The 18,719-nt window shown below is 39.6% G+C and overlaps 1 protein-coding gene across 1 annotated transcript in view; it reads left to right on the forward strand.

Annotated features, from left to right (window-relative positions):
* The window catches only part of PIEZO1 (piezo type mechanosensitive ion channel component 1), a 3,550,337-nt gene that overhangs the window by 2,416,040 nt on the left and 1,115,578 nt on the right, over positions 1 to 18,719 (forward strand). The window lies entirely within an intron of this gene.

An 18,719-nucleotide genomic window follows, 5' to 3' on the forward strand; every position in this document is an offset into this window, starting at 1 on the left:
TTATTTCTTGATTTCTTTTATACAATTCTTTTTCTTTGTCAAAGTACTTTCTGTCATTATGTTCCAAGTCTTCCAATGCATCGTTATATGTTCATATATATATATTTTTTTCTTTCTCTACTTTTCTCACATCATATTGCCAATGTAAAAAAAAAACATTTTTTATCCATCCATCCTGGACCCCTTTCTCATTTTTGCATATGGGTATCAGGGTGTCAGTTCAGCAGTGACAATCTCAAGCCAAGGTTTGCACCACCAGGTGGCTAGCCCTGCCGCAGTAGTGCATTCATACCACTCACCTGTGCACACGCTCTCTCACCTACAGACAATTTAGAGTGCCCAATCTGCCTACTGTCTTTTGTAAAAAAAACATTATCCATCATTCAGACCATTTTTTATAAAATTTTCTTATAGTAATATGATCTGTATTACTAATCTATTTCCTTCTTCATACTATGCATCCTCATTAACCTTTTTATTCTTTTGCCTAATTTTATACGTTTATTATTTTCTTTTCTGTCTAGCCATATTGCAAGATGATCAGAAAATCCTGTTTCAACTACCTCCCCTACTCGTATAACTAAACCATATGATGCTATAAAATAATCTATTTGTTTTTATACATACTCCTTTTGTAAGTCCATGAATTTTTATTCCAAAGTTTTAACTTGCCACATCTTATAACTTCTGTCATTTTTCTTATATCACTTCCTGTCTTTTTATGCTTGTCTTAAATTGCAGTTAAAGTCTCCTATTATTATAATATTCATATTTATCACTACATAGTCTAACATCTGATGAAGTAAGCTTTTCATTTCATTACAGTTAGTATAAGCATATTGTGACACCTATGCCCTGGTCCAGTAATCAAGGAGCCTCAATCCTCACCACTAACACAAGAGAGGGCGTTTCATATAGGAGAAAGGATAACAAATACACACAGCAAAGTGCAGTTTCCCTTAAGAGCACACAAGAGATCACAGTCAGTCTGGGGCTGGTTGCTGCCTTGCTCTCCAGGTCCCCAGTAAGACTCCCTGGCACAGCTATAGAGTCCAGACCTCAGCCTAGCTGGCAAGCTGACCTCCAGTACCCTCTCTGACCAACCAGTGCTTCATGTTCCTGCCCAAGTAGCTGAAACACACACACACTTTGAGATAAGTATTTATACAACTTCACAGACACTCCTGGGAAAGGCTGACAGATTCTCCAACTGTGCCCCTATACCCAGACTTGTCGTTTTTCTTTCGGCTTTTCCCGGTTAGGGGTTGCCACAGTGGAACTCCAGTCCGCTAATGATTGGCAGTTGATTTTTATGGTGCCGAGGTGGCAGCCCGACGCCAAACCTTCAACTAAGGCATGCCCATTCACACATGTCTTTCGAACGCCACTCGACCACGGGGAGGACATGCAGACTCCACACAGAAGCTGCTCCAGCCGCGAATCAAATGGGAGAACCTCTTGCTGTGAGGCGACAATGCTGCCGCTGCACCACTGCGGCTGCCCCTATACCCAGACTATATGGTAGTAATTCCTGCCACCACCAGCTAATAATTATCAGCTACCCAAAGGCCCTTAAAAGGGTGTACAATTATTACTGTGCAATATTATTATCCAATAGTAGTGTAACTAAGCCATCAAGGCGTATTGGAAGAACTTATTACAGGATCACTTATAAGCATGCAGTGTACTCTAGAGATTAATTTATCTCTACACAAACCAGCCACAGTTGAAAAGGGTTTAAAAATATTTAATATTAAATACTAAAAACACAAGACAATACTACTATACCACAGTGCTATTCAAGAGTTCAGAGATCACACAGAAAATTAAAATAATTCAGTAGTACAGTTCGGACATAACAGAAAAACACTTGGTCTAAACTTTTCTAATTCCTAGCTATCGCTACAAAAAACATACTTCTCAAGTAACTTACTTGCATAGAGCAAGGCAGTGCTGAGCTGAATAGTCAGACAAAAATGCTTAACAATCTCTGGTACTCACTGTTTAAATTGAAACTGCAGTTCTGATAAAACATTGCATCATCTTTTACACCTTCCTGGTGTTCGCAGGCTGACACATTAACATTCTTAACATCTCCCTTTTGTTATCTTGCAGCTGGTCAGGAACAGAGCAATAAAAATACATTTGCATGTTTAAGTCTAGCAATTTAACTCTTGGTTAAAACAACAGAAAGAATTTCTTCATCTAGAATTTTTGGCACCACTGTCCACTTTCAAAGGGTCACCACATGCTTTTACTGGGTCAGTAGAGAGCACTGTTGCCACATTTTTGTAACATTATTTCTTTACAATTAAGATAACAAGCCTGTAGTTTACATTTATATTTACAAATGACAGAATTATCTGCACAATTCTATCTGGCTAGGCTGGCAGCCTTCATCGATCTCTACCAGTCTTCACACATACATTTTTGCTAAAGTTACATCTACTATCGTTACTGTATTTGTACAGAAAACAGCTATTCCAGAACATGTCTCATTTCCCAAATTCCAGAATATCTTTCCCCCCCATAGTTTCTCTGTAATCTTTCTTCATTTGTTAAAAATCTTGTGTCTTACAATTACATCCACATCACATGTATTACACCACTCCAAAATTCCTATTCTTCTTACTATACTCTTAATACTATTCACACTTACAGAAAGCAATCTAAAATTTTAATTTTCTCTTTTCCTTAGGTTCATGGTGTCATAAATTCATAGCTAATTACTACGCTCCCTTTCTTAATAGGCCATTTTAAGTTTAACCAATTTCTTCCCAAAGGTGAGAATAAAACACTGCACCTTGTGTCTGTGAGTCAAATACCTTAACCATTATGCCAAGCGCCAGTCTTTAGCTGTATATATTTTTCATCTGTTTCCTTTTTTTTTTTTTTGTACTTATTCTTTTCAGTTTTCTTTTTTTTATCTTTGTGACTCCCCTGCACTGGCTCAATCAAGGAGCCTCAATCCTCACCACTAGCACCAGTAAGGGACGTGCACATTGAGAGGATAAGTACACACACAGTAAAATACAATTTCCCTTAAGAGCACGCACACATCACAGTCAGTCTTGGGCTGGTTTCTGACTCTTTCACCAGATCCCCAATAAGACTCCCCACTGGCACAGCTATAGGGTTAAGATCTCAGCTGAGTGGTCAAGCCAAATCCTCCAGCACCCTCTCTGTCCCACCAGTGCTTCGTGTCCCTGCCCATGTGGCTGAGACACACACACACACACACACACACACACACACACACACACACACACACAGATTTGTTATATATGGAAACACACAGTCACACCTAGGGGAGGCTGGCACAAGTTTACTAGCTGTGCCCCCTTCTGCCCAGATTATAAGATAGTTATCACTGCCCCCAACCAATATTTAACAGCTACTGTAAAGGCCCTTACCCAAGGGTGCCCAGTCATACTGTGTAATGTTACTATTATCCAAATGGTAAGTGTGACCAAGACTAAGGCTATTAGAGTGACCTGTACAGTGTCACCAAATACATATGCAAGTACTCTTAAGAGCTTAAATATCTCTAAACAAACCAGCCACAGTTAAAAGGTTTAAACATGCTTAATAATAAATAATAAATTCATGAGACAATACTCAATAACTCAACACAGTGACAGCCGAGTTCAGAATCACAGGAAATATTTTAAAAACAACATTGCAGGACAGTCTCACATAAATGCAGACATCTAAACTAATCTTACTATATTCCTATCTATCTCTGAGAGATCACTGTAATCTAATACATACTATTAACAAGGCAGAAGTGCTGATGTGAGGATGTTTATGTCCAAATACAGAATGCACAGACTTTCTCTGAGAGAGAGTTCTTAAATTAATAATACACATTACTGCTGGGTTAGCTGGATGACATTACTCTTGTCACCTGCCTTCAGTAGCCAGACTAATAGAAACTTAAAATTTAGCACCTCTGTGGCAAAAATACTTATCTCTCAGCAATTTGCCTAGATCGGGAAGTCATAAAACAGTTAAACACTTTTACATTTGAAACCTGTAATTATTTCTGTTTCCAGACAATAGAAAGAACCTCTAGCTATAGACTTCCTGTCTCCTAGCTGAGATAAACACAATCATAAGTCGTCACTTATTTTCTCAGAGTTTGCAAGTTAACTCTGTGCATTCCAGCTTCTACTCTGAAAACATACATTTGCACAGGAATATGGTTTATACACATTTCTGCTCTCTTCCAGCAGGGTACACGGTGGTTACATTCTTGAAGCTCAGTACATAACATACAGTTCAACACACATTTCTGGACCAGTAGTTTAATATCCACATAACATATAGTTCTCTTACATTTGTAAGGCAAGCCTATGGATCATATTAATATTCAAAAATGACAGAATTATTTACAAAATTCTAGCTAGCTGGGCTGGTAGCCTCACAATCTTCTTACCAATAGAATTCTTCTTTTTCCCCCTTTTACTACCTCCTAGTTTGTCTTCATGACTTATTTCAAAACCTTCTTCCATGTCCTCTTTTTTTTATTTTTTCTCATCTATTTTTTTGTATTTCTACTTCTAAAATTTCCTCTCTTTGTTCATTTTCTTCTTTTTCTTTTTCCTTACTGTTATTTTCATTTTGCAGTCCATCCATAAATGCCCAATTTTCTTACATTCATAACATTTCAATTCACATTTTTCATCATGTCCCATTTCCCCTTAAATATATATTTTTTTCTTTTGTCACAGTTATTTATCAAATGTCCTTTTCCAAAAAAAAATGTTTTGGGTTGACCTCAGTATTTTACAGTACCCCATTCCCCTCCATATTTATCATGCTTGGTATTTGTATATTTTTTTCACTTTCTGTTTTTAACACAATATTGGAATCCCACCAGTCCATAAACCCCTTTTGTCATAAATGTTTGCAGTGTCCAGTACTTTACATAAAGCTTTCAAATGCCCTTTCAAAGTATCTCTTTTTACCTCTGTTTGAAATTGTAGATTAATCTTTTTGTTTCCCTGTTAAATGCTTTTATCACATAAAAATTCCATGGGTAACGGTCTTTCTTTTTATCATATTCTCCAAGAACATTTTCCATTGAGAAAACAGTCTGAAATATGTCGTCACAAAATGTCTCTGCTAATAAGACTAAATACTCTTACCTCATGCTTTTACACCCGAAGGAGCTATTAAATTGTCTCATACTTCATACCTGTCCATTTCTTTGTCGTCTTTACCTTGAATCCTTACCACATACTTTTAATTTTCTTCTGCCTTTTTTTCTGCTTCTCCACTTTTGCCTTCTTTCACTTTCTCAGCATATGTTTTCTTTTCTGTCTCACCACTATTCTTCAGGATTGTCTCTGCATGCTCCTTTTGTCTTTTCTCCGTAGTGTTCCCCACATGAAACATTTACTTATTTTTCTGGCTCACTCTGCACTACCATTTCTTTAAGTAAATCGTCCCACAGTCCTCTGGACTGGAGGGTTGTAATTATACATCCAAAATTTTCTGACTCATCTCCATCAAACAGGTTTCTTTGAAACAGTACTCAGAATCCTGCATACAGTCTCTGCTCTCAGTATTTGCTTTCCTCTTCATTTCTTTCACTAGAACATCATCTCCTTCTCTCTCCATCAGACTCACTGTTTTTCTGGGCCACCTCTACGTGTGGAACGAAAATGGGAAGTGCTCCTCCAAAATGGGTCCCACTGACAACAATGACGAGTAGGGGAAGTTCTCTGATACTTTTGCCAAATTTCTCTTCTAATAGAAATACCATCTCAGGTCTCCTGTGAAAAGAGGCTGTTATTGTAATGGGACTAACCCAGTCAACAAAGGATAAAATTAAATAAATAAATACCCACAACTTCATTTTTCTTCCATCTTTTATGTTTTTCTTGGAACTATATATCTGACCGCATCTCCTGTCACCTATGTTTCATGCTACTTTCTAGAAGTCATGCTGTTGAAGCTTCATTAATTTCTGTCTTCTCATTTCCTGTCTTTTCCTTTAAACTGACATAATCTATCTTCTAGTTGTGCTCTCACATTGCATATCTCATCACAGTGAACATATTTTCTCCAAGATTTAATTAATTTCTATAGCTTCTTTTAATGCTAGATACTGTCTCATTCAACCCAGCCAGTAATACATTCCTGACTCCATTCGTTTTCCACCATTTAGACAATGTGTACACGTTCTGATAAAACAAAAAATGACCAGCTCCATGGAAGTTTTCAGGCTTTATATGAAACTGAACTGCATAAACACTTAGTGCTTTCACTGTTCACCATATTGGGCATCATCAGAGTGTAAAAACCATTTCATTAATTCAGCTTTTATCACATGTTACACCCAAAGCAACACCCCTATATTTAAATAACCCAATCACAAAACATCAATTAATACATAATAATTAAGGCTGAAATTCTTACTTTGCACACCCCTCTTGGTACTAGCAATGAACAAAATTCAGCCAGTAATAGTTCGAACTTTGTTGAATTGTTGAACGGTGGGGACATTATTCAACCAAGTTCATCGGATCCGAGATGTGGGAATTTGGATTTGTGCTTGGCTCCTCCTATTTTAAGTGAAGTGTCTGCCCCATTGAACCATGGAGATATGGGCTTCTTGAATAAACAGTTGCAAGATTTAGAAAAATGTTGAAATGTTACAAATCCTGGCAAATAGACTATGTTTTTTTGGAAAGATCACTAGAACTGAATCAGGTACCTAAGGGCTTGAGGGGTATTCAAGTTACCAATGGGTTTTGGTGAGGACACTGAATTATTCCCGGACCTTATAGCACTGTTTGATCGTACTGGGTTGGATGTAATACACCTTATTATAAGGAACAACACAGCCCAGCTTTCGGTTCTGAAAGATCAGATAGCGAAGCTCAATACCAGTATCACCAAAGACTTATTGTTCGAGTTCAATGAGGTACGTTACAATACTGTTTTAAAGGATATTGATAGTTTTGTAAAAAAATGGGCTTGACCTAAAAATAAGCAAACTTATGAGAGACACTAAAGACTACACTGAAAATAAGGCCTACACCCACTTTAAGGCTTATAAAAATGGTTCCTTTAAAAATAGGGATGTGAACCAGGGGCTTAATACCGAAGGTAACAATAGTACATTATCTCAGCAGGCTAGAAGGTCTGGTGTAGAATCAGTTGTGGACAATGACAACAATGAAGATTTTAGAACCACAAATTCCGAGACGTTCAGACCGACTCCGGGAGCAGAATCAAGCTCAACAACATCAGGGATACAACAACCGGGGGAGGAGAGGACAGACTTATTTGAATCAGAGACATTTTCAAGGGTACAACAGGAGTTCTTAAATGCTCCTGTGAACCCTGTGTTGAACTGTAGTGACGAATGTTTTTTATGAGTTGAGGAAACTATGAATGTTCGTAAATTGGATTTGGAACTGGATAATAAAGTGAGCAATTCCATTTTTTATGGTGAACAAATAGATATTAATTTAGAGAATGTACCAAATATTTTGAGTTTTGACAGTGACTTACAGGTTGATATTATGAATGGCAGTTTTTCTTCAAGTTTAAGTGATCTGGTTGAAAGTGTTAATGACGGATGAACATATGAATTAAAATGTAATGTGATTAGAGATGGCAACATTTCTATTTACAATTTTACGACGTTTGAACTTTCAGAGGATTACCGTGCCCTTTTTAGAAAAGGGTTTTCTTGCGTGCCTACCTGTAGGTATGAAAATGGCAGGATATTAATCAATTTAAAGTTGTACATTAGACAATTGAATTTGAAAGTGTTTTTTTCCAACAATCCCAACCCTGTGTCTTACAACAGGTTTACCCTTAAACGAGCTAGTACTTTTATTCCCCTGAGCAATACTATGATACACATATTTGAGCAATTATGTGAATCACAGATACGTAGGTGCATTGACACCACAATAATTGACAATGACAATTTGAATGTGGGGGAAAGATTTTGTCTAAAAGAGTTAACCTCTACAAATCTATATCTGGTGATGAAGCCCGATAAAAGGGGGGGGGGGTAGTGATCATGACCAACACAGATTATTCAACTAGAATGTTGAAAATGGTAAATGACAGTACTACATATGCAAGAGTATCAAGATACAGTGTATCTAGAGCATACACGAAAATTGATTGGCAGTTACACGAGATGTTAATGGAGGGGGTAATTGGAAAGGATGACTATGAGTATTTGATGGTCGAATTACCAATTATCCCCTCCATTTTTGGTAAACCTAAAATTCATAAAAATTTAAATGAACCACACTTTCGTCCAGGTTCGAAAATGGAAGCAATGTCGTTGTATGTTGATTTTCACTGTAAAAATATATAAAAACTGCCTTATGTTTTGAAAGATTCCTGGCATTGTCTAGATGTGATTAGAGAAATTCCGTTGTTTGAGGAATTTATTATGGTGACTGTTGATGTGATTAATTTATTTTCGGTAATACCACGTAATGAAGGACTTGAAATGTTTGACAAATGCCTTTTGAAATATGGGGATTTGCGTACTGTTAAGCGTAGCTTGATAGTAGAACTCATGGAAATTGTCATACTCAACAATTATATCATCTTCAAAGGTAAATATTACAAACAGACCACTGGGGTAGCTATGGGAGCCAGATGTGCCCCAATATATGCAAATTTGGTACTAGTGGAATGGGAAAAAGAATGGGTATTCACCTCTAAGTATAAGTCAAAAATAGCTTTATATTTACGTTTTTTAAACAATATACTGATTTTCTGAAAGGGAACTTCTGAAGAGGTACAGGAATTTGTTGATTATATTGGAACAACATCTTTTTTGAAATTCAGCAGTACGGTACATGAATCAAAATGTGAATATCTGGATATTTTGCTTTATAAAGAGGAAGGGGTAATAAAGTCAAATATTTTTTAGAAAAAAGACCTATTCAAATTCTTTTTTACATTTTAGTAGTTGCCACCCAAATTTCCAGAAGAAAAACATCATGAAGGGACAGATGGTGAGGCTGTCTAGACTTATAAGTGAAGATGAACAGTACAAGATTGAGTTGAGTAAATTGATGGACATGTTTTTAGAAAGAGGGTATCCCTACAATAGTTTGATTAAAATAAGTGAAGAAGTGGGAACAAAGAGAGAGACACTTTTTAAACCCATATTAAAAGGTGGTCTTTTAAAAGACATCACAGTTAACATTATACAAACGGACAAAAATGAGAAAAGTGACAACAGGGCAAGGGCCATGGTATTACCTTTCAATGAGGTTACCTGCAAGGTTAAAAATATTATGCAGGAAACTTGGCAAACTGTATTTACGAGTGAGTTGAGGGATATTTTAGGTAGTGGGCCAGATTTTGTTTACAGTAGGGGGAAGGATATTAAAAAGTTATTGGAAAATGGTGTGGATTCAAATATATACAAGATGTCAAAGATGGAAAAATGTGGCACATGTAGTACGTGTAAATTTATTAATGATGGGCCATATGTTGCGGTGCACAATTATGGGAGAACTATTAGATGTCCCGGATTTTGCAACTACAACACCAAGATGGTCATATACATTGCTACTTGTATGAGTTGTCCTACATTCTACGTAGGAAAAAACATTCAGAAGTTGTTAATAAGCATTTTAGAGCAAGTTAGGGACATTAGGAACAGAAAAATGGCTAGTGCTCTTTTTATGCATAGTACAAATGTAATGCTTTTAAAACATTTTTATTTTTTGTTATCGATCGGGTTCCATATAATGAGAAAGGAGGAGATGACAAGACTCTTTTAGAGGCAAAAGAATGTTTGTAGCAATTGAGACTTGATGGTGTTAGATCACCTGGTATAAATGAACGTATCTCTATTGCCAGTATATTGAAACACAGATCTCATTGTATTTGACTAAAGTGTCATTTTATATAGAATTTTAAAACATTTAAATAGTGAATTATTTGGTACTACAGTAATAAATTTTAGAGGAGTAGTTTGTTTTATTATGTTTATTACAGGTAATTAATGTATTTGTATCTATTGTATAATGTATTAATTGATGTTTTGTGATTGGGTTATTTAAATATAGGGGTGTTGCTTTGGGTGTAACATGATAAAAGCTGAATTAATTAAATGTTTTTTACACTCTGATGCCTGATATGATGAACAGGTGAAAGCGCTAAGTGTTTATGCAGTTCTGTTTCCAATAAAGCATTAAAACGTCAGTGGAGCTGGTCAGTTTTTGTTTTATCAGTATCTTTGGGGTTTATTGTTTTATTTCCACAATATGTACAGGTTGCTGTTTTTTTTTTTCATTTCTATTGCCGTTGTGCATGAGTGTCTGTTTGCTTTGTCTGCCTTCGTGCATCCCTGTTAGTATAATTGCCAAGGTTCTCGCTTCTATTCTGTCTCCTGAGCACTGAAATAGAAATGAACCAGTAGGCATTTTAATACAGCCTTCTTGACATTTTTGTAATTAGTAAATCATAAAAAGCTTCTAGTAAAATTCATCAAGTAGTGTTTCTATCTGCAGGAGCCATTGGCAGCTGGGGGAATGTGCTTTACATTGGCTCTAATAGTGTCTGCAGAATATACACATGATCAGTGTCCACTTGACACTGTTAGGCAGCTGGCTATTTTAAATTTTCTGTTTGCCTACTGATGAGTGAAAGCCCTTTGTGTGCAATTCTTAATCTAATCTTTTCCCTACAGCAGTAAACTAGCAAACCAGTGAAACAAGGCACAAAACTACTAAAAATGACAAAATGCCTTTTATGACTTTGACTTATGTGGTTATGTAATTTAAGTTTTTATTGGTTGATTTAAATGTGTTTTTGACATGTATATAAAATGAGTCTGTTACGCAAGTTTAATTGGGCTGATGAAGTTTTGCTTTTTAAAAATAAAGAATGAAAGCATTAGTTATAACAGTAGTTTTCACTTAATGTGGTGATTTTGCTGCTACATTCTTGATTAGCGACTGAACAAGCATGCTGTCATTTTTTTCCTACAGCACCTGGAGTATGTCCTTCAGTTCTCATATTGCAGTATTCAAAGCTCTTGGTTAGCCTCTGCAAGCTACCCGAACGTTCGGCCAGTATACAAAAGCTTCTTGCCCGAGGAAGCGTGGGCCATAAAAGTGACGTTTGCATCTACCTTTCCTCAGAACTTCTCTGCCACCAGTCGAACGTCAGCACTTCCTGCCATCAGATCTTTGAATTTAAAAGATAACTACCCCATTGGGGCTTTTTTTCTGATTCTTTTGGGTCACTGCATGCTTGTTTAGGTTCATGTCATCCAGGAAAGTAAAGTGCAGGTGCGGACATCAGATCCCCCATAAGGATGTCCACGAGCTCTGCCTTTTCTGCTTAGGGCCTACACACAACCATCAAACTTGCATGGTCTATCAGGCCTTTGAACTTAAGACACACTGCAGTTGTCTGCATGCTGTTAACATTTACTTAGAAAACCAACATCTTAAATGCCTGGTGGTAGTGATGGAAGGGCCATCCAGTCAAACTGTAGAGCCACCCAAAAAAAAAGGCCCTCTTGTGACAGACGTTCACCTGGAGGAACATTTGGAATATGCAAAACAGGCACAGTGGCTACCATTTGGAAGGCTGCAGAACCTAGGGCGGAAACCACGTCTGTGGAGGTCTCGCAGACGTTGGCCGACAAGGGAAAACCTCTCCTTTTTATGGCTGGCCAGACAGGCTTTTCCACTGCTTCAGAGCAAACAGAATCTAGGCCGTCCTTAGGCCTTATGCCCTCTACGCCTTCCCTGAAAAAGAAGCAAAAGACTAAACATGTCTCCCCACCCCTGCAGAATGCCAGCCTGACTGGCAGGCCTTCTCCCAGAGCCTGTTTAATGCTTTTATTGCCTTATGGCCTGCCTCCCCACACACTTATTAGTCGTAGGCCTTGGGTCAAGGACACTCTCCAACCTGAAGCTGTGAATTCCTCAGATTCCTCTTTGGAGGATTCTCTTTCTTATGTGTCTCAGATGCCATGCCCTCTTGGGTATGCTTCCTCAGAGGAAGATTCTGCTGAGACAGACTCCCCAGGAGAGGACCACACCTTTGGAGAGACCATCTCAGAAATGAGAGAATGAATAAATGAAGAACAAGAGAACCAGAATTTTAATTGAGCACTTTTGTTGGCTTTTCAGCTTGACTTCATCAGAATACTAGAAATGAGAGAATGTTGTAAGTGGGATTCCTCTAAAATGTCAGAAGTCCAAAAAAGATACTATGAGCTCTTGTAGATGGACACCCCTGCTCTTTCTGCCATTCCTCTAGTCTTACCAGCCTTCTTGGATGCTTTCAGTGCAGCCTTTGTGAATCCTGATTCCCAACCACCTGCCCCTCGAAGGCCTGAGTTCTATAAGGTCCTTGAGGGACAAAATTCCTGATTAAATGCCTTGCTGCAGACCCTGGTACTGTTTCAGTTTCTGCAGATAAACCATCCAGACTGCTTCCCTCCACCTCTGTCCTTCCCACAGACAAGGACAGCAAGGCAATAGTGTGCATTGACAAAAAACTTTACACTTCTGCTACTTTGGCCTTTAGGGCAGTAAATTACCAAATTCATGTGTCTAAGTATGTCCTAGCCCTTTTGACTCAGGTCACCAAGCTTTTGGCAGATCTCCCTGACTCGCCTCCCAAGGCTCAAATATCTAACCTCATCTCATTGTCTTCTCAAGTCACTAGACATTCAATTAGACACAGCTATGATGCTGCAGAAGCCTCTGCCAGATCTGCAGCCTCTGCTTTAGTCCTTAGATACTCATGGTTAAGGCTGCAACCTTTACCTGATGATGTTATGGCCAAACTCTTGGATGCTTCCTCGGGTAACTCTGCCCTGTTTGGGACTTAAGTGGCTGTGCTGTTCAAGACCCTTCAACAAAAGGGGAAGGAACTCCAGGACCTTAAACATGTGTTTGTCTCCCCTATCCCCAAATTTCATAGGAACTGCCTTACTAAGACCCAGTTCTTTAGGAAACACACTGCGCCAATCCCCTATTCCAGGAACAGAAAGAGCACCAGGAAACAACAGACCCCTTCCAAGCTTGCTAAGATTCCTGCTCGGAAACCTCAGTTTTAGGACAGGGCAGGTAGTCTGTGACTACCTGCCTTTGCTGACCACCACCCTCCCACACTCCTTTCCCCTGTCCCTAAGGCTCTGTCACTGTCTTCCAGTTTAGAAAAGCATTACTTCAGACAGGTGGATCTTGTCCATTATAGAAAAGGGTTATTTCATGGCCTGGATCATCCCTTCCTCTTTAATAGGCATCCCACAGCCACCCAAAGACCAGCTTCACCTTTTCCAGCTAGTCAAAGACAGCCTCCTTTCTCAAGGGACCATACAACCCATTCCCTGACAGAAAAGGGAAAGGGCTTTTATTCCAGACTCTTCCTAGTCCCAATGACGGATGGAGCATGGAGACTTATCCTGGATCTCTCCCACCTCAACCTTTTCTTACAAATAGCCACCTTTCGTATGCTTACTCTCCAGACCCTCTGTCCCTTGGTAATGACTCGGGTATTTCTAGCCAATTTTGGACATAAAAGATGCCTACCTCCACATACCTATAAGGCCCAACTACAGGTAATATTTATGTTTTTATGTGGGTTCCTCACATTTTCAGTTCTCTGCCTTGCCCTTTGTACTGTCTACAGCTCCAATGGTATTCGCCAGTCTCTGGCTACAGTGATTGCTTATTGCAGGGCCCAAGGTACTCAAATAATTCCATACCTGGACAACCTCCTGATACAAGCAGAATGTTCCAGATCCCTATACCACCAACTACACAAAGTTATCTGAATCCTGCAGGCACTGGGATTCAACATCAGTTACCCTAAGTTCAACCTAAATCCCTCCCAGGACCAAGTCTTCCTGGGGTGCAGAATAAGAATAGATGTCATGAGAGCATTCCTTCCACCCAAAAAGGTGGAAAACCTAAAGCAATACCTGTTCTCTGTCATCCACATCACTGCTATGATAGCCAGACAATATCTCAGATTACTGGGTCATATGGCTTTCACTATTCCAATGCTGCCATTGGCAAGACTCTTTGTGAGGAAATTGCAATGGTACCTGAGGTCCACATGGACCTAACACTTGGACCTCTATGACTTCAACATCCCTTTCCTTCCACGCCTAAGGAAGGAGATCCTTTGGTGGTTGGACAAAGTCACACTCAACCCATGACTTCCCTTGCAACCCCTTCCCCCAGCTCAAGAGATGTACACACATGCCTCAGATCTGGGCTAAGGAGCTGCTTTGGGCAGTCTGTGGGGTGCAAGGTTCCTGGTCAGACACCTTCAGGCAATAGCATATCAACATCAGGGAAATGAGAGCAATCTTCTTTGCCTTGAGAGCCTTCCTACATATCCTAAAACAAGGATACTTGTAATTGTTCACAGTTAACATTACATTTCTGTGGTATGTGAACAAAAGGGGGAGAACAAAATCAAGCTTGGGAACTGGCAGCCCAACTGGGAGTCATCCTGCAGGCAGTTTATATCCCTTCAGCACAGAACACTAGGCAGACACTTTGAGCAGGTCCATGTCACAGTCCCATTAATGAATGCTTCACAGGGATGCGTTCCACGATATAGTTCACAAGTGGGGTACACCACAAATAGATCTGTTTGCCTCCCCCTGAACAAACTACCATGACTATTTTGCACCAGGCTACCCAGTCCCCAAGTGAGGGCAACAGACACTGTTTCAACCTCATGGAAGGGGATGTTTCTCTATGCACCCCCACTCCTTCAAAAAGTCCTACTGAAAATCCAGCGGGACGAAACAAATATCTTGTTGAGTCCCTTTTGGCCAAGACAGCATTGGTTCCCCCTCCTTCTGCATTTAGCCAGGGGCAATCATCACATGTTACCTCACAGAGTGGACCTTCTTTGTCTAAATGGAAAAGATTCTGTAAGTGATGTCTACAAAGACAGCTGGACCACCTCCATGGTGAGGTCCCTCTAGTGCTGTTATATCTGTGTGAACTCTTGCAAGCAGGGTTGGCATATTCCAATGTTAAGGCCTGCCTTGCTGCTAATTTGATTTGTCACCCTCTTGACTCTCTTCTAGCATCCTGTCTTCTTGCAAAGTTATTGTTCAAGGGAGTACTGCATATCAGGTTGTCCAGGAGGCTGGTTCCACCTCCTTGGAACCTGAGCTATGTTTTAGAGAAGCTCACAGTTGCTCCCTTTGAGCCAGCTTTAAAAGCATCTCTGAAACACTGTACTTGGAAAACTGTGCTCTTTATGGCCCTGACATCAGCCAGAAGAGTATCAGAGCTCCAGGCCCTGTTGGCAACACCTCCCTTTCTCTTCTTCTACAAGGATAGAGTGACCCCGAGGACCAACCTCTCCTTCATGCCCAAGGTGGTCAATGAGCTGTCCTTAAATCAAGGTATTCACCTGCCCACCTTTTTCCCACATCCCTAGAATGACAGTGAGAATGCCTTGCATTCCCTTGATATTCACAGACATTTAGATTTTACCAAGACAAGACTAAAACACTTTAGGAAATCAGAGCAATTATTTGTCTCCTTTCATCACAGAGTGCTGGGAAAAGTGACAAAACAGACCATTTCTGCCTAGATTTCCAGGGCTATATCCTTTTGATACACCTACCATGGAAAACATCTAAATTCAAGAATTAAGGCCCACTCCATTAGAGCCATGGCTTCATCTGGAGCCTTCTTTAAAGGACTGGACACTGCTTCCATTCTAGAAGCAGCTACATGGACATCTGTCCATACCTTCACTAAACACTACAGACTGGATCACATCTCCAGATCTAGAGCAGGATTTGCTAGGGCAATCCTACATGGTTTCATAGGTTCATAGGTAGGTAGGTAGGTACTAGGCTATCAGCCCTGCAGCCTATACAAGCCCAGCTAAAAAGGTACCCTGGCTTTTGCCACCCAAGAAAATGATTTTCCTATGCCACTGTTGAGCAGAGCCACAGAGGTGATCCCCAGGGAGAATTTCCTATTTCCCATCCAGTCATCAAGATTTTTCTTGGAGTGCTAATGAGGAGCTTTGTTTGATATAGATAGGTAGTTTATTCCAGAGTATGGGAAGTCTCTGGGACAGGAATCTATCCCTCCGGCATGTTCTGTTTATTGTGGTGACAAGGTTTAGGTCCCTAGAGCGTGTAGCTCGGAAGGATTGGGATTAAGTGGAGCATGTCCAACAGCTCTGGGTTTGACATAGCTTTGTATGTTAGGCAGAGATCACCTCTGATTAGGCGATATGCGACGGAGTAAAGCCGGAGTTTTTGAGACGGTCTGTGTAGGGCATCTCTTTGAAGCCGGTAATCCTCTTTGTGAGGTATTTCTGCGGCCTTTCCAGTTGTTGTAGATGTCTTGTGAGGTACATACCAAAAGGGGCGTTGTACTATATAATGGGTCTAATGAGTGATGAGTAGAGGGGAACAATGACCTCTTTTTTTCTGGATGAGAAAACTTTTGTGATGAGGTGTGTCACGTAGAAGGATTTCCTGGCTACTGTGGTGATGTGATTATCAGAGGAGAGACTACTTTCCACCTGTGTCCCAAGATCTTTTATCACACTTTCGGTGTTAAGTATACTACCGCCTATGTTGTAGTTCATGGGTACAGAGTTTTACCAAAGGGGATGACAATGCACTTTTTGGCTTTGAACTTGAGGCCATGGCTTTGACACCAGACACCTGTCTCAGTGAGACCCTTTTATAGGATGTCCACAACGTTAGGAGTTTTGATTATGGCTCCTAGTTTGCAATCATCTGCAAACTTTGTTAGCCAAAGACGTTCAGTGTTAGCCTGCACTTCAGAGAAGTAGATACCAAACAGGAGAGGACCCAGGACTGAACCCTGTGGTACTCCATTTGTCACTGGTCTGAAGTCGGATTTGGAGTCTGCTACTTTCCCCTCCTCTTCTTCACTTTGAGCTTAGGCACTCACCCAGGGGTTTTGAAAACTGCATCATGAGACTAGGAAGACATAGAATAGTTGTGTAAACTCTTACCATAGCCATCAATGTCCTCTTCCATGTTGCAGTATTCATTCCCTCCCTCCAACCTCCTTTATTCAATTAAAACTATCCCTTCTTAGATGACAAGACTTGTACAGCTATCCTGGGACTAGAGTCTGACTTGGGGCATTCAGTTCTGAGGAAAGGTATATGCAGACATCACTTTTATGGCCCATGCTCCTCAGCCAACGTCAGACGTCCCACGTGCCTAGCAGTGACTAGAAGCTTTTGTATACTGGCCGGACGTTCAAGAAGCTAGCAGAGGATAACCAAGGGTTTTGAACACTGCAACATGGAAGAGAAGGACGTCTATGGCTATGGTAAGATTTTACACAAGTATTCTATCTTGACTTGACTCTTTATTGCAGGTGTCTCCTTCTGCAGGGGGAGAAAGGCTTATCAGCTGTAAATGAATGTTTTGTGTAAAGCATCAATAACAACCCATTATCCTTCTCTATGTGCTTGTCATACACAAGCTACCTTTCTCCAGAGTGATGATCATCTTCTGTTTTTCTTCACAGTGGATTACTTTTTTATTTCTTACCATTAAACCGTAGCTTTCATTGGGTTGCCTGTTGTACTAAATTATCTAAGTCCTCCTTATTTAAATATTTCCTCGTTAACAAAGGGTCACACAAAATAACTGACAATTTGTTCACTAAATATTACAGTTAAACACTAGTTTTAATTTTATCTGCACAGATTGCTGCTTGCTTACTCACTCCCATGGATTTCAGTTTAGATACATCTTTACAAAAGCGGTACATCAAGACAAAATACATTGCTTGAAGAGAACAGTCAGCTTCATAGTCAATTGGTCCATTTTGCTGTATCTCATTACAATAACAGGGGAAGATTGCTTGATAGGGGATGCACTTTCAGCAGTCATTTTCTGTTTGGTCTGTCTAATAAATGTACCCCTTCCAAGTCATGATTCATTTTCTTTACTGTGTAATGTTTTCACTCCTATGCATCTTATTGTTTCATAGATGGCACAGCCACAGAAGAGATCTAGATAATATTTCTTTGCAGAATATTTCAAGGCTTGTTAGGTCTAATTTCTGCCCTGCATAGTGTGAGGCAGTATATGTCTTTTTTGTATGAGATGTTCATCTGTGCAAGCCATATCAGAACATTTTTAATTATTTATTTATTTTCAGTTTTATTCATTTTGTACTAAGAAGCCTGGACTTTTTCACTAAATTATCATTCTCATGTGAGTGTGTTCATGTGTATGTGTTTTATATATAATTGCCACTGGGTGTGTCCACAGCAGAATTTTTTGACCGGTTTCTGGTATATCATAGCCTGTGGAAATCACGGACTGCCAAACAGTGCTGTGGTCAACAGCACTGCACTGGACTATTGGTTGCCCTTTAGTCATGAGTTGTTTGACTGTGGAGCTGGTGTGTGTGTGTGTGTGTGTGTGTGTATGTAAAATTCATGTTTGTGTGGGTGTGGGTGTGTGTGTGTATGTATGTATGTATACGTGTGTGTGTGTGTGTGTGTGTGTGTGTATGTATGTATATATGTGTGTGTGTGTGTATATATATATATATATATATATATATATATATATATATATATATATATATACACACACACACACACACACACACACACACACACACACACACACACACATAAAAAAATGAATGAAGTCCACCATGTAAAGCATTGTGTGGTGTAACCTTGTGCTAATGTTT

This window comes from Protopterus annectens, chromosome 8.part1 (genome assembly GCF_019279795.1).
Source record: "Protopterus annectens isolate FY-2018-M chromosome 8.part1, PAN1.0, whole genome shotgun sequence".
Classification (NCBI taxonomy): Eukaryota; Metazoa; Chordata; order Ceratodontiformes; family Protopteridae; genus Protopterus; species Protopterus annectens.